Source organism: Rhinoderma darwinii, chromosome 8 (assembly GCF_050947455.1).
Source record: "Rhinoderma darwinii isolate aRhiDar2 chromosome 8, aRhiDar2.hap1, whole genome shotgun sequence".
NCBI lineage: Eukaryota > Metazoa > Chordata > Amphibia > Anura > Rhinodermatidae > Rhinoderma > Rhinoderma darwinii.
The window spans coordinates 43,139,773-43,165,988 of record NC_134694.1 but is presented as its reverse complement, the minus strand read 5'-3'; the positions used below and the strand labels follow the sequence as shown (position 1 = coordinate 43,165,988).

At 45.1% G+C, this 26,216-nt stretch overlaps 1 protein-coding gene across 2 annotated transcripts in view; it reads right to left on the bottom strand.

Annotated features, from left to right (window-relative positions):
• Positions 1–25,259, bottom strand: part of GABRA3 (gamma-aminobutyric acid type A receptor subunit alpha3) — a 765,781-nt gene extending 740,522 nt beyond the window's left edge. The window contains exon 1 of one of the 2 annotated variants that reach the window (XM_075835629.1): positions 24,743–25,259. The gene's annotated coding sequence lies outside the window, so the exon portion shown is untranslated. The remainder of the gene's footprint in view (positions 1–24,742) is intronic. The other variant, XM_075835628.1, reaches the window with a different exon arrangement.
• Positions 25,260–26,216: the final 957 nt, after the last annotated feature.

Sequence of the window (26,216 nt, the reverse complement as noted above, 5' to 3'; positions counted from 1 at the left end):
CCATGCGGGCTGCACGGACGCAAATCACGTTCGTGTGAATCCCCCCATACAGCGTGACATCACCCACAGGTCCTTCAACATTGTCGTCGGACAAAGAAGATACATCGGCTCCAGGTGTCCAAAAGGTTAATATGCTCGTCTCTAGGGAGTTTGCTATGCTTACCTGCACCTACCCTGCACTGTACCCTCTGACGACTGGAGCTGATGTGTCTTCTCTCTTCCGACGCCAAGGTTGAAGGACCTGTGGGTGACGTCACGCTGTGTGTCAGCAATGAAAGAAGCTGGCTGGGAATGATGACGTCACCCACAGGTCCTTCAACCTTGGCGTCGGAAGAGAGAAGACACATCAGCTCCTGGCATCAGAGGGTACAGTGCAGGGTATGTCCAGGTAAGCATAGCAAACTCCCTAGAGACGAGCATATTAACCTTTTGGACGCCTGGAGCCGATGTATCTTCTTTGTCCGACGACAATGTTGAAGGACCTGTGGGTGACGTCACGCTGTATGTCTGCAGTGAAAGAAGCTGGGTGGGAACGATGAGAAGTGTATAATGCGGTTTCGTCAGCGTCATACACTTCTATTCACAACGCCCAGTTGGTAAAAACACAATACACGCCCAGTTGGTAAAAACACAATACACGCCCAGTTGGTAAAAACACAATACACGCCCAGTTGTCCATTGAAAAGCTCATTTGCATAAATATAAAATTGCTCATAACTTGGGCAAAAATGATAGTTTAAAAAAAATAACTTACCTGTTATCTACATTGCAGCGCCCATCACATTCAATAGGAGATAGGGATTTGATAATCTGGTGACAGAGACTCTTTAACTTACACAGTAAAAAAATTTTGCACACCCCCAAACTGTGCAGCAAAAAAAATTTCACCTGTGTAAAACAAGGCCTCATATAGCCACATCAATGAAAAAATAAAAAAGTTATTGCTGCTGAAAGCAGATTTAAAAATGAAAACATTTAGCTGGTCATTAAAGAGGCTCTGTCACCAGATTCTCAAATCCCTATCTCCTATTGCATGTGATCGGCGCTGCAATGTAGATAACAGTAACGTTTTTTGTTTTTTTTTAAAACGTTTATTTTTGGCCAAGTTATGAGCTATTTTATATATATGCAAATGAGCTTTGAAATGGACAATTGGGCGTTTTTTTTTCGTTCTGTCCAACTGGGCGTGTATTGTGTTTTTAACTGGGCGTGTTTACGTGTATGACGCTGACCAATCAGTGACCAGTCAGCGTCATACACTCCTCTCCATTCATTTACACAGCAGCGATGTGCAGTCACATACACAGAGATTAACGTTAATCAAGTGTCCTGATAATGAATACACATGAAATCCAGCCTGGAAGTCATGTGTATTCAGAATCCTGACACTTCTGAATCTTTTCTGTGAGATTCCAGCAAGCCACGCGTAATCTCGCGAGATTACGGAGGTAAACGAGATTTCGTTTCCCTTGCTGAAAATCTCAAAGAAAAGAGTCAGAAGTGTCAGGATTCTGAATACACATGACGTCCAGGCTGGATTTCATGTGTATTCACTATCAGGACACTTGATTAACGTTAATCTCTGTGTATGTGGCTGCACATCGCTGCTGTGTAAATGAATGGAGAGAAGTGTATGACGCTGACTGGTCACTGATTGGTCAGCGTCATACACGTAAACACGCCCAGTTAAAAACACAATACACTCACTGTTGGACATAACGAAAAAAAAACGCCCAGTTGTCCATTTCAAAGCTCATTTGCATATATAGAAAATAGCTCATAACTTGGCCAAAAATGAACGTTTTAAAAAAACAAAAAACGTTACTGTTATCTACATTGCAGTGCCGATCACATGCAATAGGAGATAGGGATTTGAGAATCTGGTGACAGAGCCTCTTTAAGGCCTTTTCAGGCCCGGTCATTAAGGCGTTAAAAATGGGTTACAAGTGAGCCATTATATGTTCAATCTGTAGCTAAGCCTACTAAACATACAAATAATGCTGCTAGCACAAAAGAAATAGAAGGAAGATCATCTGTAGCTTTTTATTTTGAAGCAAATCCTTTAAAAGAGATCTTTGTGAAGACAAAATTTCTATAATGCTCATTGTAATGTGTGCATACTGTGTATACATTTGATTTTCGAAACATTAAAATATTTCCTGCATGTTTATTTGTTCACATCATGTTTGAGCCTTCTGTTGAAGGTATACAGGGCCGGCCAAGGATAGATGGTGCCCTTTGCGAAATTTTCTTTTGGCGCCCCACCCCACTATAAAAAAAAAAAGACCCATAAAAGAGTATAATGCCCCCACACAGTATAATGCCCTTTTTAGTGCCTCCACACCTTAACCACATAGTGACTGAATAATACCCCATACTGCTACTGAATAATACCTCCACACCATAACCACATAGTGACTGAATAATTCCCCCATACTGTTACTGAATAGTACCGCCACACCATAACCACATAGTGACTGAATAATACTGATAATACTAAGAATGATACTGTTACTGAATAATACATGCATGCCATGAATAAGGACACGCGACGTGTCAGAAACGTGTAGGCACATTCCAACAAGGAAAACTTTGATCCTTTACCCATCACTCATCCCTGTACTCTTCACATTGCAGAACTATCCTATTTAGTACTTTTTATTGTTATACCAATAAAATTGGAACAGGAGTTCCTTTTTACTTTCACCCAGCGCTGTATTTTGTTTCACTTTTTTCTCCTGAATAATACCCTCATACTGTTACTGAATAATACCCCCATAATGTTGCTGAATAATACCACCACACATAACCACTTAGTGACTGAATAATACCCCCATACTGTTACTGATTAATACCGCCACACCGTAACCAAATAATGACTGAATAATACCCCCATACTGTTACTGATTAATACCGCCACACCATAACCACATAGTGACTGAATAATACCTCCGTACTGTTACTGAATAATACCGCCACGCCATAACCACATAGTGACTGAATAATACCCCCATATTGTTACTGAATAATACCACCACACCATAACCACATAGTGATTGAATAATACCCCCACACAGTATAATGCCCTTTTTAGTGCCTCCACACCTTAACCACATAGTGACTGAATGATACCCCACACTGTTACTGAATAATACCGCCACACCATAACCACAGTGACTGAATAATACCTGCATACTGTTACTGAATAATACCGCCACACCATAACCACATAGTGACTGAATAATACCCCCAATAATAATACTGTAGCTGAATAAAATCCACTATACAAAGACCTATATTACCACCATATAGCGACCATATAGTGGTAGATGCCAGTTGCAGTCGCTAGAACCGGGGCCACCTCTGGTGCTAGCGACGCCACTGGGCATGAGGGAGCCAGTGCCGCTCGGCACATAAATGTTATGTGCTGGGCGCCGTTGGCCCCCTCATGCCCACGGCCCCGCGGCACTGCCGGGTGCTTCAGAAGCGCAAGGAGAGGTAAGCTGTTATGGCAGGAAGGAGGGGAAGGGGACAAGTGAGCCCTAATCTACCCACCGCCCTGTCCCTGCCTACTTGCAACGACCCGCCCTAGGCGACGGGGTACAACTGGGCGGCGGTCCCTACGCTGACTAAGTGCAAGGGAATACAAACAGGGAACAAGCAAGGGGCAGTAGCCCACGGAACACCGTGAGGAAACCAGAGTGGTGAACTAGCCAGTCAGGATCAGGATGTCACGAAGTATACGAACGCAGAGCAAGGAGCAGGAAGCAAGCCGGGGGCAGAGCGAAGCAGGATAAGCGGAAGCTGTAGCAAGGCTGAAGCAAGGCAGAAGTAGGCTGGAGCAAGGCTGTAGCCGGGCCAGGAAACCAGGAAGAATCACAAGCAATGAGGAAGAGAAAACGGCAGGTATAAATGGACAGGGGGCGGAGCTAACTCCGACTGACCAGGCCGCGATAGGCTCTCCCACTCCTGAGCCTGCCACCCTGATTGGTGGGAGCCAGAGTCAGTCTAAGAGGTCCGGCCTCAGGTGTCGATTGATTAATCCTGGGAGTATCCACAGACGTAGTGCCTGGCAGATCCTTTACAGTACCCCCCCCTTTTATGAGGGGCCACCGGACCCTTACTAAGAGGACCTGGTTTAGTGGGGAAGAGAAGGTGGAACCTCCTGACCAATACCCCAGCGTGAACATCTCGAGCAGGTACCCAAGTCCTCTCCTCCGGCCCGTATCCTCTCCAATGGACCAGGTACTGGAGGGAGCCCTGGATCATCCTACTGTCCACAATCTTGGCCACCTCGAATTCCACCCCCTCAGGGGTGAGAACGGGAACAGGAGGTTTCCTCGAGGGGGACCAGGACGGGGAGCAGCGTTTAAGGAGGGAGGCATGAAAGACGTCGTGTATGCGAAAGGATGGGGGCAGCTCCAGACGGAAGGATACAGGGTTGAGGACTTCAATGACCTTATAAGGCCCAATAAATCGGGGAGCAAACTTCCTGGACGGGACCTTAAGGCGCAAGTTCCGAGACGACAACCACACCAGATCCCCGACGACAAACCGGGGGTTAGCAGAACGTCTTCTATCAGCCTGAATCTTTTGTACGCTCTGGGACGCCTCTAGGTTCTTCTGAACCTGGGCCCAGACTGTGCACAGTTCCCGATGAACGTCCTCTACCTCGGGATTATTGGAACTACCAGGAGAAACGGAGGAGAACCGTGGATTAAACCCGAAATTACAGAAAAACGGGGAGACTCCTGACGAGTTACTGACCCGGTTATTAAGGGAAAATTCGGCGAGGGGAATGAATGAGACCCAATCAAATTGACAGTCAGAGATGAAACACCTTAAATATTGTTCCAGGGATTGATTAGTCCTCTCCGTTTGGCCATTAGTTTCAGGATGGAAGGCGGAGGAGAAGGACAGATCAATCTCCAACTTTTTACAAAAGGCTCTACAAAATAAAGAAACGAATTGTACCCCTCTGTCAGAAACGATATTGACTGGGACCCCATGGAGACGCAGAATGTGTTTAACAAACAAAGAAGCTAACGTCTTGGCCTTAGGTAGTTTCTTAAGGGGCACAAAGTGGCACATCTTGCTGAAGCGGTCTACTACCACCCACACCACCGACTTGCCTTGAGATGGAGGCAAATCGGTGATAAAATCCATGGAGATATGGGTCCAAGGTCTCTGGGGAATGGGCAAAGAGCGTAGTAAGCCCGCAGGTCGGGACCTAGGGGTCTTGGACCTAGCACAAACCTCACAAGCGGCGACGTAAGCCCTAACGTCTTTAGGCAACCCAGGCCACCAATAGTTTCTGGTAATGAGGTGTTTGGTACCCAAGATGCCAGGATGACCAGATAGTGCAGAGTCATGGTTTTCCCTAAGTACCCTTAGCCGGTATTGCAGGGGGACAAACAGCTTGTCCCCAGGGAGGTTCCCGGGAGCTGAACCTTGATCATCCGCAATGTCAGAGACTATATCAGAATCAGTGGCAGAAATGATTATACCAGGGGGTAAAATACAAGCAGGATCCTTCTCCGAAGGAGGATTGGCCATGAAACTACGTGACAGTGCATCAGCCTTAATATTTTTGGACCCAGCCCTATAGGTAACCAAGAAGTTAAATCTGGTAAAAAATAGCGCCCATCGAGCTTGTCTCGGATTAAGCCTCCGGGCAGATTCTAGGAAAACCATATTCTTGTGGTCAGTAAGGACCGTTACCTGGTGTCTGGCCCCCTCCAGGAAGTGACGCCACTCTTCAAAAGCCCATTTAATGGCTAAAAGTTCGCGGTTGCCAATATCATAGTTACTCTCCGTGGGCGAAAACTTCCTGAAGAAGTAAGCACAGGGGCGGAGATGGGTGAGGGCCCTGGTACCCTGGGACAAGACGGCCCCCACTCCCACCTCGGACGCGTCAACCTCCACGATAAATGGCTCCCTTTGGTTGGGCTGAACCAGCACAGGGGCCGAGATAAAGCACTTCTTGAGGGTCTCAAAAGCCTGGACAGCCTCAGGAGGCCAGTGGAGGACATCAGCACCCTTGCGAGTGAGGTCCGTAAGAGGCTTAGCGACGACCGAGAAGTTGGCAATAAATCTCCTGTAATAGTTAGCGAACCCCAAAAAACACTGTAGCGCCTTCAGGGAGGCAGGTTGGACCCATTCCGCCACAGCCTGAACCTTGGCAGGGTCCATGCGGAATTCATGAGGAGTGAGGATTTGACCCAAAAATTGTATCTCCTGTACCCCAAACACACATTTTTCGGTTTTCGCAAACAGATTATTTTCCCGGAGGACCTGGAGCACCTTCCTGACCTGCTCCACGTGGGAGGACCAGTCCTTGGAAAACACCAGTATGTCATCAAGGTACACTACAAGAAAATTTCCCAGGTAATCTCTCAGAATTTCATTAATAAAATTCTGGAAGACAGCAGGGGCATTACACAACCCAAAGGGCATGACCAGGTATTCGAAATGACCTTCGGGCGTGTTGAACGCAGTCTTCCACTCATCCCCCTCTTTAATGCGGATAAGGTTATACGCCCCCCATAGATCAAACTTAGAGAACCATTGGGCCCCCTGAACTTGATTAAAAAGATCCGGAATCAAAGGAAGGGGATACTGGTTCCTTACTGTGACCTTATTCAAGTTACGATAGTCAATGCACGGCCACCATCCTTCTTCCCCACGAAGAAGAAGCCAGCACCTACAGGAGAAGTCGAGGGGCGAATGAAACCCTTGGCCAGGCATTCTTGGATATATTCCCTCATGGCTTCACGTTCAGGACATGAAAGATTAAATATCCTACCCTTAGGAAGCTTAGCACCTGGTACCAAATCGATGGCGCAATCGTAATCTCTATGAGGGGGCAACACCTCGGAGGCCTCCTTAGAGAAAACATCAGCGAAGTCCTGAACAAACTCAGGTAGCGTGTTTACCTCCTCACGGGGAGAAATAGAGTTAACCGAAAGACATGGCGTCAGGCATTCACTACCCCATTTGGTGAGATCCCCAGTATTCCAATCAAACGTGGGATTATGCAACTGCAACCAGGGAAGACCTAATACCAGATCGGACGATAATCCCTGCATCAACAGTACAGAGCACTGCTCCAAATGCATGGAGCCAACAAGGAGTTCAAAAACAGGAGTATGCTGAGTAAAATAACCATTAGCAAGAGGAGTGGAGTCGATACCCACTACCGGAACAGGATTAGGCAAATCAATAAAAGGCATTTTTAGAGACATAGCAAATTCCACAGACATGATATTAGCAGATGAGCCTGAATCCACGAAGGCACTGCCGGTGGCAGACCGACCAGCAAACGAGACCTGAAAGGGAAGCAAAATTTTATTGGGTTTCATATTAACGGGAAATATCTGTGCGCCCAAGTGACCTCCCCGATGATCACTTAGGCGCGGAAGTTTTCCGGCTGCTTATTCTTGCGCCTGGGACAGGTGTTCAGTTGATGCTTGTCATCCCCACAATAGAAGCAGAGACCATTCTTCCTGCGGAACTCTCTACGTTTTCGAGGGGACACGGAGGCCCCGAGTTGCATAGGTACCTCCGAGTCTTCCGTGGAAGATCGAGGAGACGGGACCTCGGGGGGAATAGCAGGGAAGTCAGAGGGGAAAACACTGAAACGTTCAAGCTGTCGTTCCCTGAGACGTCGGTCAAGTCGTACTGCTAAGGCCATAACCTGGTCTAGGGAGTCAGAAGAGGGGTAGCTAACAAGCAGATCCTTCAGGGCGTTAGATAAGCCTAACCTAAACTGGCACCTTAGGGCAGGGTCATTCCACCGAGAAGCTACGCACCACTTTCTAAAGTCAGAACAGTATTCCCCAACAGGTCTCCTACCCTGACGTAAGGTCACCAGCTGACTCTCGGCTAAGGCAGTCCTGTCAGTCTCGTCGTAAATGAGTCCGAGGGCAGAGAAAAAACGATCAACGGAGGAAAGTTCAGGGGCGTCAGGAGCCAAGGAGAAGGCCCACTCTTGGGGCCCTTCCTGGAGTCGGGATATAATGATTCCCACCCGCTGGTTCTCGGAACCTGAGGAGTGAGGTTTTAGACGGAAGTAAAGTCTGCAACTCTCCCGAAAGGAGAGAAAAGTCTTACGGTCCCCTGAGAACCGGTCAGGTAACTTGAGGTCAGGTTCTAGAGGTGAGGCGAGGGGTACTACTATGGCAGCGTCAGGCTGGTTGACCCTCTGAACCAGGGCCTGGACCTGTAGGGAGAGGCCCTGCATCTGCTGGGTCAGGGTCTCAAGGGGGTCCATGATAGAGTAGAAGAAAGGGTAGACTAGGTATGCGCTTGTGATTATGTTATGGCAGGAAGGAGGGGAAGGGGACAAGTGAGCCCTAATCTACCCACCGCCCTGTCCCTGCCTACTTGCAACGACCCGCCCTAGGCGACGGGGTACAACTGGGCGGCGGTCCCTACGCTGACTAAGTGCAAGGGAATACAAACAGGGAACAAGCAAGGGGCAGTAGCCCACGGAACACCGTGAGGAAACCAGAGTGGTGAACTAGCCAGTCAGGATCAGGATGTCACGAAGTATACGAACGCAGAGCAAGGAGCAGGAAGCAAGCCGGGGGCAGAGCGAAGCAGGATAAGCGGAAGCTGTAGCAAGGCTGAAGCAAGGCAGAAGCAGGCTGGAGCAAGGCTGTAGCCGGGCCAGGAAACCAGGAAAAATCACAAGCAATGAGGAAGAGAAAACGGCAGGTATAAATGGACAGGGGGCGGAGCTAACTCCGACTGGCCAGGCCGCGATAGGCTCTCCCACTCCTGAGCCTGCCACCCTGATTGGTGGGAGCCGGAGTCAGTCTAAGAGGTCCGGCCTCAGGTGTCGATTGATTAATCCTGGGAGTATCCACAGACGTAGTGCCTGGCAGATCCTTTACAAATGCAGTGCCCCATTCCTCTTGCTGGAGTAATACGCCCTGTGCAGTCGCACAGGTTGCACACCCCAAACGCCGGCCCTGAAGGTAGACCTAATGTATACCTCTGATGGAAGACTGCATCGTATGGCTCTGCAGAGCACCATTGTAAAAAAAAATTGTATACCACGGGGTATACCTTTTGTTTTTTTACAGTTTTTCTCTGTATAGAATAGTCTATACAGAGATATTTTATATCGCAAAAAAAGCGATTGTCAAAAGGGAACTGTTGGCATATGAAGGGTGAATATGGGGCCTATGGATCTATTTGGCATATTTGCTGCCAGCTTTCCAGGTGTATATGCCAAATGTTGTTGACAAACGTGATGTGAACAATGCCTAAATGTAATGCCGGCGGTGGGTCCCGCTCTTTCCGGCAGCCTGGTCCTGCCTCTCTATCAGGCCACTGATGTCTGCTGTGTTCCTCTGCGTGCGCATTAAAACCGCACGCGGAACACCTTGAGCTCATGTTCAAAATGGTGCAGTTGCTGATTTTTTTCCATTCGCCCACCTCAAAAAAATATATGAATGTAAATGTACCCCCACAATGATGACATTATAAAATACAAATCGTCCCGCAAAAAACAAGCCTCATTCAACTACATCGACTAAAATTTTAAATGATGGCCCTCAAAACGCAGAGATGAAAAGACAAAAAAAAAAAATCATTGCGTTCTCGAGGCCCAATATAACTGTGTCCTGAATGGATTAAATAGAAAAGTGGCAAAAAATTGATCTGTCGCTTGGTGCAATTGGGGAGAGTTCCAGTGTCGCTCTAACATATTAGTGGGCCCAGTGCAAATATTTCATATGTAAACCCCCCTCCTGATCACTTTCATAACATACATAACAGTGTGCCAGCACCTGATAACTCCATACAAAATCAATATTGTTAAAACTAAATGTGTATTTTATTTTTATTATTATCCAAATAATTTTTGAAAAGTGTCTAGAAAAGAACGTGGCTAAGTCTAGTTGGATAATGTGCCAAATTTACTAATAGCGTGTGCAATTATTTTTGTGCAAAATATTGGTATAAAGTATGCCAGTTATGTTTGTTCTAGCTTTATACTGCCTAAATTTAAAGGGAATCTGTCACCGCAGAAAACCCGCCAGAACTAAGGTACTGTAATAAAGTATAGCTTAAGAGACACAGATTCCGAATGTCATTTTTATGTTTGTACTTGCATTGTCCCGCAGTAAGCTCCTAGCTAGGGCATTCGTTGTATGCTACTGCATAAGGGTATGTTCACACGGCCTATTTACGGACGTAATTCGGGCGTTTTTGCCCCGAATTACGTCCGAAAATAGCGCCTCAATAGCGCTGACAAACATCTGCCCATTGAAAGCAATGGGCAGACGTTTGTCTGTTCACACGAGGCGTAATTTACGCGCCGCTGTCAAATGACGGCGCGTAAATAGACGCCCACGTCAAAGAAGTGACCTGTCACTTCTTTGGCCGTAATTGGAGCCGTTATTCATTGACTCCGTAATGGACGCGGCGCTCAAGCGCCTGCACATGCCGTTACGGCTGAAATTACAGGGATGTTTTCAGGCTGAAACATCCCCGTAATTTCAGCCGTTACGGACGCCCTCGTGTGAACATACCCTAACCTAGACTCCTAAGCTCAGTAAAAAAAGTACAGCAGACTTGGGCCGTTGTGGGCTTACTGCAGGGAAAATGCAAGTCAACACAAACAAAAAAATTACATTCAGAATCTAGTAATGAATACATACACATTGAAACACTGAGGTACTGTAAGTCCGATCACAACCTAGTAATAAATAAATACACAACTACCCTGGGGCTTGTCACAAGGGCAGTCTGTTAAAAGTGCAGTGTTTATATAGTGGCATATAGTTACATATATAACTACAAATATCGTTACATAGTTAGTATGGTTGAAAAAAGACACATGTCCATCAAGTTAAACCAAGGGATGGGAAAAGGGAAGGTAAAAATTTCTACATATAGGAGCTGATATTTTTTTGTTCTAGGAAATTATCTAATCCTTTTTTAAAGCCATCTACTGTCCCTGCTGTGACCAGCTCCTGCGGTAGACTATTCCATAGATTCACAGTTCTCACAGCAAGGGCTTATTCAGACGAACGTATAATACGTCCGTGCTACGCGTGTGATTTTCACGCGCGTCGCACGGACCTATGTTAGTCAATGGGGCCATTCAGACTGTCCGTGATTTTCACGCAGCGTATGTCCGCTGCGTAAAACTCACGACATGTCCTATATTTGCCTGTTTTTCGCGCATCATGCACCCATTGAAGTCAATGGGTGCGTGAAAACCGTGCACGGCACACGGACGCACTTCCGTGTGCCGTGCGTGATGCGCGCTAAAGTAGTCAAAACTATGAATGAAAACAGAAAAGCACCACGTGCTTTTCTGTTTACAAACATAAAAACAATGTCATAATGATGGCGGCTGCGCGACAATCACGCAGCCGCGCACCATATGCTGATGCCAAACGGAGCTTTTATGGACCTTTTGCGCGCGCAAAACGGCGTGTTTTTTTGCGCACGCAAAAGGCACACGCTCGTGTGAATCCGGCCTAAAGAAGGCTTGTCGCCTCTGCAGGTTGAACCATTTTTTTCTCCAGACGGTGGGAGTGCCCCCTTGGTTTTTGAGGGGGTTTTACATGGAACAGGATTTCACCATATTTTTGAGGGCACATCGGAAATATCTCCAAAAAAAAACCGACGACACCATTAGTAAATATAATTTTACTGAGGCCGTCATCAGGGTCGTACGGCTGGAACTCCTGTCAGGGGCACTGCCACAAAAATAAAAAAAGGTGCCTGTCCGTTTCCACTGCACACTACCGCCAAAATAAAATTATCCCCAGAAGTAGTTGGTTTTGAGGAAAGAACGGGCCCCATTATATTGCAGGGACTCTTCCCTTCTCTACAGCAACTACCGTTGGGGCCCTGCTTTACAAAGTCCTGACACTGGCCATCGTTATATGCGCCACCACACGCAACTTCCTGACTACACTGGCTAGAATGTTGTGAAACAGGGCCCCAGCGTCAGGATCTTGGGGTGCCGGAAGTGAAGAGCATATATTTATATAGAAAAGCTGAACCATAAACAGCTCTGCTACCATCAAGGACGTGTCCAGGATTAATGAACAAAATGACAGCTTTTTAAGAAAGCAAATTGGCTACGCGTTTCAACACTGTACTTGTGTCTTCCTCAGGCCTGAGGAAGACACTAGTACAGCCAGGGGCGTAGCTAGAGGCTCATGGGCCCCGATGCAAAAATTCTTACTGGGCCCCCCCCCCCACAAACTTCTCATGGCCGACGGTCCGCTTTCAGCTGCATCGCTGGGTCTCCTAAGTGACCCAACAATGCAGCACTAGCAGCCAGGGCGTCACTAAGGCTGGGTTCACACACACTAGTTACGGACGTAATTCGGGCGTTTTAGCATTGAATTACGTCCGAAAATGCGGCTCAAAAGCGTCGGCAAACATCTGCCCATTCATTTGAATGGGTCTTACGATGTTCTGAGCCGACGGTCATTTTTTTTACGAGCCGCTGTCAAAAGGCGGCGCGTAAAAAAGTGCCTGTCACTTCTTCAGACGTAAATGGAGCCGTTTTCCATGGACTCCATGGAAAACCAGCTTCAATTACGTCCGTAATGGACGCAGCAAAAGACGCCTGCACATGCCATTACGGCTGAAATTACGGTGCTGTTTTCTCCTGAAAACAGCACAGTAATTTCAGCTGTAACGGACGCTGCCGTGTGAACATACCCTCAGGGCTTAAAATGTCCGGGAAATAGCCCCAATACATATGTGTCCGCCCCAAAAAAAAGTGTGTATATGAGACAGCATAGCATATCTATAGCACTACGACCCTATAAACTATGGATAGGATTAGATACAGTGGCTGAGCAGACAGTATCACACATGATAGGATTAGATACAGTGGCTCAGAAGGCAGTATCACACATGATAGGATTAGATACACAGCTCAGCAGACAGTATCACACATGATAGGATTAGATACAGTGGCTCAGCAGACAGTATCACACATGATAGGATTAGATACAGTGGCTCAGAAGGCAGTATCACACATGATAGGATTAGATACACAGCTCAGCAGACAGTATCACACATGATAGGATTAGATACAGTGGCTCAGCAGACAGTACCACACATGATAGGATTAGATACAGTGGCTCAGCAGACAGTATCACACATGATAGGATTAGATACAGTGGCTCAGCAGACAGTATCACACATGATCGGATTAGATATAGGGCCCAGCAGACAGTATCATACATGATTGGATTAGATACACAGCTCAGCAGACTGTATCACACATGATAGGATTAGATACAGGGCCCAGCTCGTTGACATTGCGGCTCCAGCGCTGGACCCAGGATAGGTAAGAATAATAATTTTGCTTCTTTATGTGTTACTGATTATTTTTGTGTTTGTGTTTTTTTTACAGGTTCGGTTGTTGGACTTCGGATACGAGGACTTCAATGACGGCGTTTTTTTTATTCTCAATAAAATGGTTAATGAGGGTTGTGTTTTTTTATTTCAATAAAATATTTTTTCTATGTGCTTGTATCTTTTTAAACTTTATTATCACCGCCTTAGTAATGGCCGCTGGCTGATTGACAACCTCCATTACTAAGGCGAGGCTTAATGTTAGCCGGTGCAGAGGCTACACTAACCCCCATTATTACCCCGGTACCAACCGCCACCAGGGGTACTGGGAAGAGCCGGGTACAAACCAGTACCCGACCATCTGTAGTGACGGGCAGGCACCGGGGTGGCCGCAGGCTGGTAGTATTAGGCTGGGGAAGGCCAAAAACAGTGGCCCATCCCACCCTGGTAATGCTGCCTGCTGCTGCTGTGTTGTATCTGGCTGGTTATGAAAATTGGGGGGGACCCGAAATCGTTCTTTCCAATTATTATTTATTTTTTATTTTTTTTAAATGACGTGGGGTCCCCCCCATTTTTCATAACCAGCCAGATACAATAAAGCAGCAGCAGGCAGCATTACCAGGATGGGAAGGGCCACTGTTTTTGGCCTTTCCCCTCCTGATAATACCAGCCTGCGGCCACCCCAGTGGCCGACCATCACTACAGATGGTCAAGTACTGGATGGTACCCGGCTCTTCCCAGCACCCCTGGTGGCGGTGGGTACCGGGGTAATAAAGGGGGTTAGTGTTAGCCTCTGCATCCGCTAACACTAAGCCCCGCCTTAGCAATGGATGCTGTCAATCAGCCGGCGGCCATTACTAAGGCGGTAGTAATATAGTTTAAAAAAAAAACACAAAGACATAGAAAAAATATTTTATTGAAATAAAAAAAAAAAACACACAACCCTCATTAACCATTTTATTAATAAAAAAAAAGCCGTCATCGAAGTAGTCCTGGAATCTGCCGTAGTCCAACGACCGAACCTGTAAGAAAACACACAAAATATGATTAGTAACACATGTGTTAGGGTATGTGCACACACACTAATTACGTCCGGAATTGACGGACGTATTTCGGCCGCAAGTACCGGACCGAACACAGTGCAGGGAGCCGGGCTCCTAGCATCATACTTATGTACGATGCTAGGAGTCCCTGCCTCGCTGCCGGACAACTGTCCCGTACTGAAAACATGTTTACAGTATGGGACAGTTGTCCTGCAGAGAGGCAGGGACTCCTAGCATCGTACATAACTATGATGCTAGGAGCCCGGCTCCCTGCACTGTGTTCGGTCCTTTACTTGCGGCCGAAATACGTCCGTCAATTACGGACGTAATTAGTGTCTGTGCACATACCCTAAGGCTTAGATACAGGGCCCATGTGTGATACTGTCTGTGGGACCCTGTATCTAAGCCTACCACAAGGTAGGCTTAGATACAGGGTCCAGCAGACAGTAATCTTATACAGTATAAGATTACTGTGTGCTGGGGCCCTGTGTCTAAACCTACAGTGTGGTAGGCTTAGATACAGGGCCCAGCAGACAGGATCACGCATGGGCCATGTATCTAAGCCTACCATGTGATTGGCTTAGATACAGGGCCCAGCAGACAGGATCACACAATCTGTGATCCTGTCTCATGGGCCCCCTAAGCCTGCTACATCGTAGGCTTAGGGGTTGTGCAGTCCCTAAACATTGATGGCGTATCCACAGGATAGGCCATCAATAGCTGATGTGTTGCCCGGGACCCGCAAATCAGCTGTTTTGAAGGGGCCGCAGCACTCGTACGAGAGCTGCTTCCCCTTCATTTCACTACTCGCTCACACTGTGAATCGCCGACACCGATTCACAGTGTGACAGGAATAAAGGGGAGCAGCTCTCGTACGAGTGCTGCGGCCCCTTCAAAACAGCTGATTGGCGGGTCCCGGGAGTCGGACCCCGCCAGTCAGGGCTAACCTTACCTTCCTCTTCGGCCGCGGCGGGAGTTCTGTCGTCTCGATGCTGTGCGCGGCGGCATAGCGCTGTGACGTCATGCGCTGCGCACAGCGCTTGACGTCAGGACCTCCGCTGCCATCCGGAACCAGGAAGGTAAGTAAAGTATGTTACTATAGTAACAGGGGCCCGCGGCCCGAGTTACTATAGTAACTTTTTATTGATGTGGTGCGGGGGGACGTGGGCCCCCCTGGCTTCTGGGCCCGGTCGCAATTGCGACCGCTGCGACCCCTATAGCTACGCCAGTGAGTACAGCGTTGAAGATTTAAGAGCCTGCAAGGATCCAGAAGCAGCATCCAGCACTGCAAATTAGTGAGGGAATCTGCAGTGTAAAAGCAGCAGGTTCAGTGCAATATTTTTTTTTATGTTGTCCCCTGCACACCCACTGTCTCCCCCTTGGCCTCCCACAGAGCCCCTGCCCATCTATCTCCTCCCTCTGACCCTCAGAGTCCCTGTAAGGGTATGTTCACACGGCCTAGTTTCGGCCATTTTTCGGGCTGTAAACGCCTGAAAAACAGCCGAAAAATAAGCAGAACATCTCCAAACATCTGCCCATTGATTTCAATGGGGAAAATGGTGTTCTGTTCCGAAGGGCCGTTTTTTTACGCGGTCGTTTTGAAAAACGCTCGCTAAAAAGAAGTGCGGGTCACTTCTTGGGAACTTTTTGGAGCAGTTTTTCATAGACTATTGAAAACAGCTACAAAAACGCCTGTAAAAAACGCTGCTTAAAAACGCCACGAAAAACGCGGGTGGCATAAAAAACGTCTGAAAATCAAGAGCTGTTTCCCCTTGAAAACAGCTCCGTATTTTCAGACGTTTTTGACTCAGCGTGTGAACATACCCTTAGGGTGCGTATCCCCCCTGGCCCCTCTCCTGCTCTTGCTGCTTTCTGTTGTCTCTTAGGGTATGTTCACATGCTTAACCAAAAATTTCTGAAAATACGGAGCTGTTTTCAAGGGAAAACATCTCCTGATTTTCAGAAGTTTTTTAAGTCACTCGCGTTTTTCGCTGCGTTTTACACTGTGTTTCTTACGGCCATTTTTGGAGCTGTTTTCAATATGTCTATGAAAAACGGCTCCAATAATGCCCAAAGAAGTGACTTGCACTTCTTTTTCATGCCCGTTTATTTACGCGGCCGTTTTGAAAAAAGGGCCGCGTAAAAAAACGGGCCGTCGGAACAGAACGCAGTTTTTCCCATTGAAATCAATGGCCAGATGTTTGGAGGAGTTCTGCTTCCGATCTTTCGGCCGAAAATAAGCCGTGTGAACATACCCTCAGCCCTCTCCCTCGCTCCCAAAGAGCCCTTCCACCTACTCTCTCCCCTTTGTCCCTTGACACTTAGGGCACATTCAGACGTGGCGGAATTGCTGATGAGTTCCGCTGCGGACAGTCAGCAGTGGAAATCCACAGCAGACAGTTTGTCCATTGGTTTCAGCACCTTTTTAGTTAACGTCGTACAGACGTTGTGGAAAACACCGCTGTGGAACATAGGCTGCAGTGTGGAATTTTCAGACCGCAGCAGCACTGTCTGTTGCGGAGAAGAAGCGGAATTTCACTGCGGATTTCAGCCTTTGCAATACAAAAACTGAAATCTGTGGCAAGTCCGCTGTGATTTCTGCAACGTCTGAATTACCTGTCAAATATGCAAATGTTGGTGCAGATTCGTTGCGTAATTGCCCCAAATCTGCACCAACCTTTGCAGCGGAAAAATTATGCCACGTCTGAACGTGCCCTTACTGTCTTCGTCCTGCCCTTCCACAGAGCCACTGCCAGATTGTGTCTTATCCCTGCCCGACGTCCTGACTCTATGGGGCCCAGAAATTTCTGATAACGGCCCTGTGCTCACCAGACATAGAAAAGTCATTCTTATTTTTATATTGTCAAAAGTAATGTGTTATGTCTTCTCCATATAATATGGGAAAATAGCTTGATATCATGCGGTGTACTCATAAAGCCACCATACATTATAGAGAACTAGCCTGATAATACACAGTACGTGAATCCTTCCTGAATTTGGACATAACTGTACGTTCATTTTAGCGGTGCCTTCCCACAAATGGGCGTACAGCTACGTCCATTGGATGCATACAGGAGAAAGCAGCCGCGGTATATAAGTAGTTAGACAGAGGGAAGGGGCTCCCTTTGTCAGCAATCAGTGCCTCCGATACGATCACAGGGTACCGATGCGTTGCTATGGCAGCCAGGGCCTAACAAAGGCCCCCAGGCCTGCTATAGCTGTATGCGCCGAAATGCTTTGATATTTTAAGTATACCGAGGCATTATATCAGCGATCAAAGAATGACATTGTGAAAAAATAAATTAAATAAAGTTTAATAGAGTTGATTAAAAAAAAGTGGTCACCTAAAAGAACCCCCCCCCCCCCAATGTGGTTTTAGTTTGCAAAAGGGTAAAAAAAATTATACACATGTATGCATAAAATTTATTAATAATTCATATGTACTCCAAAATGGTTCTATTAAAAAATATGACTTATCCCAGAAAAACAGGCCCTCATTTGATTACATAATACAAGATTGGGTTCAAAAAAGAAACCCTACCTAATAGAAAAACCCAACAATGAATGCAATATCTATATCGCACGGTGCCCATTCTGAATGAAATATATGCAAAACAAAAAAGAAAAATTGTATCAAAATATAACAAGGCACTCTTGGATCATTGAAAAATTATGAAAATTTATTTTATTCTTTAAACTCCAAATATTGAAAATATAAATATATTCACACAAATTTTAAAACATTTTTTTCTCCTGGCCAGGAAAAGGTTACATATGGATACAGATACCTCCCATACACAGATTGTATAGCTAATTTGACAAAGCATTCATGTACACCTTGTTTACTCCAAAAAATTGGGGTCAATAGCATAGACCGAAAAAAAGAAGCCGCTGGGTTACATTCACACCTGCGTTTTTTTGTCTATATACATTTCTTTGTGTATTTCCTCGTGAGATGGCAACAGTTCCTATTAAGAAGATATGAAAATAGGTTGATAAGGAAGGCTTTCCCATATATGATCGTTCCTTTACAGGGATAAGGCCATCCTGCAAAAATGAGGTTATATTTTCAATGTGTATATCTCTCGTTTCTCCCTTTCAGAAACAGATCTTTCCTAGGGAATCAAGGGAAACCAGCAGTCTGTTTTTAGACCATTACGGTCAATATATATTCCTCCTGATCCTTAACGTTATCGTTATCTCAGAGAGCGTCGTTCCTTATGATTTAATACGGTACATCTTACGTCTATTGTCCACATGGTTTTTACCTTTAATCATCCAGGGAAACACGTGGAAGAGGAGCAGGCACAGCTTAGGCTCCAATGGCTCTCACCAGGTAATTTTCAGCCCATGTGCTCGTATATTCTTTCCAGCCTTTGAGATTGCGTTTCCAATAAAGGCTTTTTGTTCCTCCGATGTACAAGGTTACTCCACCATAAGCGCCAAAAGGTATTTGATCCAAGAGAAAGAGGGGCCCACACTTTCAAGAAGGTAAGTTTCCGAACCACATCGTAACCTTTTTCATGTGATGTTCCCAGCACGGTCAGGGATTCACAAGGCAGAGTCTCGACGTCACTACCTGCCTCGCTTGATTAGGTCAGCTGACGCGTTTCATCCCTTGTCGGGATTTCCTCAGAGCTGTCTTGGCAAGTTCAGCCAAAGTCATTGTATTTATAGTATCCAACATACATTTTATTGGTTCTACAATTAAGAATGAAGTATTCCACACAGGAAATTTATGCTATTGCAGGATTGCCAACATGTTCCTTCCAAGATGTAATCATTATAATTTCATTTCTACATCCAAAAAATTATTTAAGAAAGAAATGACAATTAGATCATTTAATATTAACCCACATTCACAAGGTATTATTAATCCCTGTGTAATCAATGGATAGTCAATAGTGTACCTTCATACGCAGATACATATGTACATCCCAAGCATGAAAGAAAATTATTTCATGCCTCGATATGATTTTATAACAGTGCACTAATTGTACATTTTATATTGCGTATTTTTGCAGAGAGACATATATGGGAAGAGCTAATAAGTATTACATACCAAACATCAAAATATTTAAGCCAATTTTTTACAATTATTCCGTAAGAAAATTCTGCCACATAAGTAAGTTGTCAATTTTATGGCAGAAATATATGTGGATGGAATTTATTTAGCGTTCCGGGGAAGGCAGGGAGGGGGATCATATACCTAAAAAGGCAATAGAACCGGGTCCCCACCAGCCCTGGAAAGCATAACAAATAATTCCCCACATATCCGAACTTCTCCAACAATTTGGGAGACAAAGTATTAGTCGGCATTCACAAGGTTTTTTAATCCCTATATGAATGATGGATAATCAGTGGTGTGTCTTCATACGCAAATGTATATGTGAGTCTCGAGTATAAAGGGAAGTTGTTTCCTACCTAAATATAGTTGTATAGCGTTGCACCAATTGCGCTCTTTATATTATATTTTTCACCAAGAGACATATATAAAAAGAGCCAATAAGTATCTCATATCAGATATCACAATATTCATGTCAGTTTATTTCAATTCATCCACGAATACCAATCTCGCACTTAAGTAATTCTAAATTTTATGGCAGAAACATATGTGGATGAAATTCATTTAGTGTCCCAGGGGTGGCAGGGAAGGGGTTCCTATGCCTGAGGAAGCAATAGAGCCCCGGTCCCCACCAACTCTGGGAGACATGATGTGTTAGAGTATCAGGGAACAGGATAGATAATTCATGGTATGTCTCAATAGATACCTGAGGAAAATGATATCAACTGGAAATATTGAGTTCTCTTCTCCCTAAGTGTTCCCTATGCAACATACAGGGACTCATTGGCATAAGAGGAACAAAATAAAAATAAAAATAAAAAGAATTCATTTACCTAACCAATTATATATTCTATATTTGGGAGCACAGTCCACCAGTTAATTTTACCCTTTTGATCTCAAGTTAATTATTCCAAGAGATTTCTGCATATTTATTCTACAGTTGGAATTACCGGGTTTAAAACCAATCCATCATATGTTTCCTAAGGTCAAGGTCATTGTAAAAAATTGGCTTAAATATTTTGATGTTTGGTATGTAATACTTATTAGCTCTTCCCATATATGTCTCTCTGCAAAAATACGCAATATAAAATGTACAATTAGTGCAATGTTATAAAATCATATCGAGGCATGAAATAATTTTCTTTCATGCTTGGGATGTACATATGTATCTGCGTATGAAGGTACACTATTGACTATCCATTGATTACACAGGGATTAATAATACCTTGTGAATGTGGGTTAATATTAAATGATCTAATTGTCATTTCTTTCTTAAATAATTTTTTGGATGTAGAAATGAAATTATAATGATTACATCTTGGAAGGAACATGTTGGCAATCCTGCAATAGCATAGATTTCCTGTGTGGAATACTTCATTCTCAATTGTAGAACCAATAAAATGTATGTTGGATACTATAAATACAATGACTTTGGCTGAACTTGCCAAGACAGCTCTGAGGAAATCCCGACAAGGGATGAAACGCGTCAGCTGACCTAATCAAGCGAGGCAGGTAGTGACGTCGAGACTCTGCCTTGTGAATCCCTGACCGTGCTGGGAACATCACATGAAAAAGGTTACGATGTGGTTCGGAAACTTACCTTCTTGAAAGTGTGGGCCCCTCTTTCTCTTGGATCAAATACCTTTTGGCGCTTATGGTGGAGTAACCTTGTACATCGGAGGAACAAAAAGCCTTTATTGGAAACGCAATCTCAAAGGCTGGAAAGAATATACGAGCACATGGGCTGAAAATTACCTGGTAAGAGCCATTGGAGCCTAAGCTGTGCCTGCTCCTCTTCCACGTGTTTCCCCGGATGATTAAAGGTAAAAACCATGTGGACAATAGACGTAAGATGTACCGTATTAAATCATAAGGAACGACGCTCTCTGAGATAACGATAACGTTAAGGATCAGGAGGAATATATATTGACCGTAATGGTCTAAAAACAGACTGCTGGTTTCCCTTGATTCCCTAGGAAAGATCTGTTTCTGAAAGGGAGAAACGAGAGATATACACATTGAAAATATAACCTCATTTTTGCAGGATGGCCTTATCCCTGTAAAGGAACGATCATATATGGGAAAGCCTTCCTTATCAACCTATTTTCATATCTTCTTAATAGGAACTGTTGCCATCTCACGAGGAAATACACAAAGAAATGTATATAGACAAAAAAACGCAGGTGTGAATGTAACCCAGCGGCTTCTTTTTTTCGGTCTATGCTATTGACCCCAATTTTTTGGAGTAAACAAGGTGTACATGAATGCTTTGTCAAATTAGCTATACAATCTGTGTATGGGAGGTATCTGTATCCATATGTAACCTTTTCCTGGCCAGGAGAAAAAAAATTTTTAAAATTTGTGTGAATATATTTATATTTTCAATATTTGGAGTTTAAAGAATAAAATAAATTTTCATAATTTTTCAATGATCCAAGAGTGCCTTGTTATATTCTGATACAATTTTTCTTTTTTGTTTTGCCCTCATTTGATTACATTAATGTAAAAATAAAAAAGCTATGGGAATTCAACGATGTAAAAATGACACACAACCCCCTGTAGATAGAGAAAAAAAACCTGTAGATAGCGCAACTTAAGCTCCCTCTAGGAGCGGAATCTCTGGCCAGAGCGCTCTGGCCGAGGATTCCCCTCCTATAGGGAGCCCCTGACGTCTCTCCACCCCCCCTGTTGATAGCAACCCCCCTCCGTAGAAAGCGCAACCCTGTAGGAGTGGAATCCCCAGTTGGACAGTGACATCCCATTTGGACAAAGACATCAGGGGCTCTCTCTAGGAGCTGAATCCCCGGCCGACGCTCTGGCCGGGGATTCTGCTACTGGAGAAGCCCCTGGCGTCACTATCCATATATGGATAGTGACATTAGGGGCTACTCACTCCTGGAGCGGATACCTTGGCCAGAGCGCTGCCTAAGCTCTGGCAGGGGATTCCGCTCTTTGAGGGAGCATCTAACGTCACTGTCCATATATGGACAGAGTCATCAGGATCCCCGGCCTGAGGGATTCCACTCCCATAGGGAGCTATAGTGGTGCTATCTACAGCAAGGAAATGCCATTTACGGGGGAGGGGGCGGTGCTATCTACAGCGGGAGAGGCACTAGCTACAGGGGGAGGTGCTATCTGCAGGGGGTGGTGCTATCTGCAGGGGGTGGCACTAACCTTTGCCTCAGGCAGTAGCATTATTTGACTGTGAGGCTGGGTTCACACGAGCACATTAACGTCCGTAATGGACGGACGTATTTCGGCCAGAAGTCCCGGACCGAACTCAGTGCAGGAAGCCGGGCTCCTAGTATCATAGTTATGTACGATGCTAGGAGTCCCTGCCTCGCTGCAGGAAAACTGTCCCGTACTGTAAGCATATTTTCAGTATGGGACAGTAGTTCCACGGAGAGGCAAGGACTCCTAGCATCGTACATAACTATGATGCTAGGAGCCGGCTCCCTGCACTGAGTTCGGTCCGGGACTTCTGGCCGAAATACGTCCGTCCATTACGGACGTTAATGTGCTCGTGTGAACCCAGCCTAAGGGGCAGCATTTTGGCAGATATACTGTTTATCCCTGCACTTAGCCATACCAGCTTTTGTTGGGGACGCCATTTCATTTTTTCCCATAGGAAGAAAAAAGCCTAGAATGTCCCTGTTCACACTGTGTGTTTTGGACACGCTTTTTGCCATGGAAACAGCGGCGGAAACCATGGCAAAAAACGCCCGAAATTGCCTCCCCTTGATTTCAATGGGAGGTGGAGGTGTTTTTTTCCCACGAGCAGAAAAAACGCTTGCGGGGAAAAAGAAGCGACATGGCCTATCTTGAGTTTTCCGGCTCAAAAACCCCCATTAAAATCAATGGGAGACAGAAAAAACAAATTTTTTGACACGTTTTATGGCATAAACCGCTTACAGTTTTTTCCCTTGCCTGTTGAAGAAAGAGGTTAAAAAACGTGGCAAAAAAACGCCTGTGGTGCAAAACCACTTAAAAAAAACCGGAGCTGATTTTTCCAGGCAGAATTTTCTCCTTGCAAAAAACTCTGTGTGAACAGGGCCAATTACCACTGCTCTGACACCTCACAATGCAAGTTGTTGACTAGCTGTAGTTTCAGACACAGCTGTACAATTAGGGCTTATTCAGACAGTGCGGTCAAATTCGTGGTTTATTGACACAAAATTGTGGCCTGATGCTGCGGTTGTGCCACGATTTAGCAAAAACTGCAGCAAGTTCCCAGGATTTTGTGGTATTTGCAGTAATAAACTGCATTTTGACCGTACTGTATGAATGAGCCCTTAGGATATTGAGGAAAATGCATTACGTGGCCGTGTCCGTGATTACGGGCACGGCCGGCCGCTGCGGGCCACGGACAGTCACCTGCATTTTTGGCCTGTGCTCCCATGCACACAATTTAGTTCGTAATTGCCTAAGGCCCCATGCACACGACCATAGATTTCATCCGCAATTACGGACCTATTCATTACTATTGACCACAGACACCTTCCCGTATATTTGAGGGAATGTGCCCAGGCCGTAGAAAGCCTCTGCAAAAGATAGGACATGTCCTATCTTTCGCTTTTCATGGACAGTGCTCCCATACTTTATATGGAAGCACAGGCCAAAAATGCGGATGGCTGTCTGCATCGCCAGCAACCGGCCGTGCCCATAATCGGGGACCGTGATTATAGGCACGGCCGTGTACATGAGGCCTAAATCCTGTCAAGTACCCACCAATGTCCAAATATTTTAGTCTCTATATGCACAATGATACATTATATAAAATAATGACTGTAGAAACTCAGGATAAAAAATGGGTCAGAAACAACACAGGCATAGACAGGCAGCAGTATACACCTCATAATCATGGAGTAAAACCTGCATCACACACATCCTAAAAGCTGTGCACCTTAACACACACACACACACACACACACACACACACACACACATGCACAAGCTATCAAATATCTATCTATCTATCTATCCAGAAAAACATATATAAAATTGTTATGTTATATTAGTGTTGGGTTCACACCTGTGTTGGTGTGTTCCGTTGTTATGCTCCGTCAGAAGAGCAGAACAAGGAAATAACGGAACCAATGGTTCCGTTGTACAACAGATACCACGGGTTGCCAACGGAATCCATTGACTTTAATCAGTTCCGTCGGGGTGTCCATGATTTTACAGGACACAATAACTATGGCAAACCCTGCCGGATCTGCGACGGAAGCCACTAACGGAGCCTCTGATGTGTACATAGCCTTAACATGCATATAACAAGATGTATTTATACCTCCGTCTGTGGATTCCTTTTTGGTTTGATTCTATTGCTTCTGAGTACAATTGTCCACTATGGAAACCTGTCGCCTCTTGCAGTTTACCACATGCCGCCGTGAGCCTTGTGCTCGTTAAATACAATAATCCTTCCGTGACCAGCAGTGATTAATGTTATCTTGGCTCCTATGATGTAGAGGATCTCATTGATTTCTGCAGGTGTCAGTCCCAGGATCACTGTTCAGTTATATATTCAATCTCCCGTGGATTCATGTAGCTGTCACACAATAATCCTCTCATGCATAAAAAAAAATCCCTTATAACAGGTAAATCCAGCTGTGCTACGAACTAATCACATAGGACATGTGAGGATTCCCTCATACATATATATAAATATATATATATGTATAGATTTACATAAATCGTGTAAATGATTCATGTAGTATGGCTTCTGTGTCTATTCTGTCAAACGAAGCATTTTCCAGATGTAGTAGGGAGGGATGGCAGGCTGACATCAGATGAGACAGAGAGACTCCCTCCTCCTACTCCCCTCTTTCTGCTACCCCTGCACGCCTCCTTTATTGCCATTTCTAGAATTCAGTACACCAATTAAACACAATGAGGTCACTTGTCAATCTGTTGTGAACAAAAAAGGGGGCATACTAAAAGGAATGGCATCTCCAGTTTGATAAAGGGAAAGCCAATTGAATATATTGAATGGACAATGAAAGGGCAAGCTTTATGTATATTCTAAAAAAATCTCATCCGTACAGACTATATCTCGCACATACTGGTTACTAAAATGCTTTGCCATTTCATACACGTGGAACAACATGAAAGGGAATGCCAATGCAAACATGTAGAGAAATAATCAGAGGTTGCATGAAAAAAAACAGATCCCCTGAATCCAAATGAAGTCCCCTATATTTGTGAACCACTATAATAATAATAATAATAATAATAATAATAATATGGAATGGCAATTCAATTGTGACGAATAGTAGTTTGTCTTTTGGTTAATGTCAGTGTCAAATTAATAGTCCTGCCTAGAAAAACGTTAAAAGTAGTTTTATTTGTATAGTATTAAAAATAGGGCACTAAATGCCAAAAGTACTGAGTGTAGGCGTAGGCACACAGATCCACGGTCCCTGATAAATGTCAGGAAACAGGTGATATTGAAAAACATTTCAATCGATATGACACAAGACAGGGCTAGCAGTAGTGCTCCTCAATCACTTGCCATAGCGATGCAAAGGTAAACAAGCCTCCTTGAAATGTCCTGTATGCACATAGAAACAAACGTGCCACACTCTGGACATGCACAGGGGACCTAAGCATATATAAATGTGGTCTGGTTACCACTGTGCATGTCCAGAGTGTGGCACGTCTGTTTCTATGTGCATACAGGACATTTCAAGGAGGCTTGTTTACCTTTGCATCGCTATGGCAAGTGATTGAGGAGCACTACTGCTAGCCCTGTCTTGTGTCATATC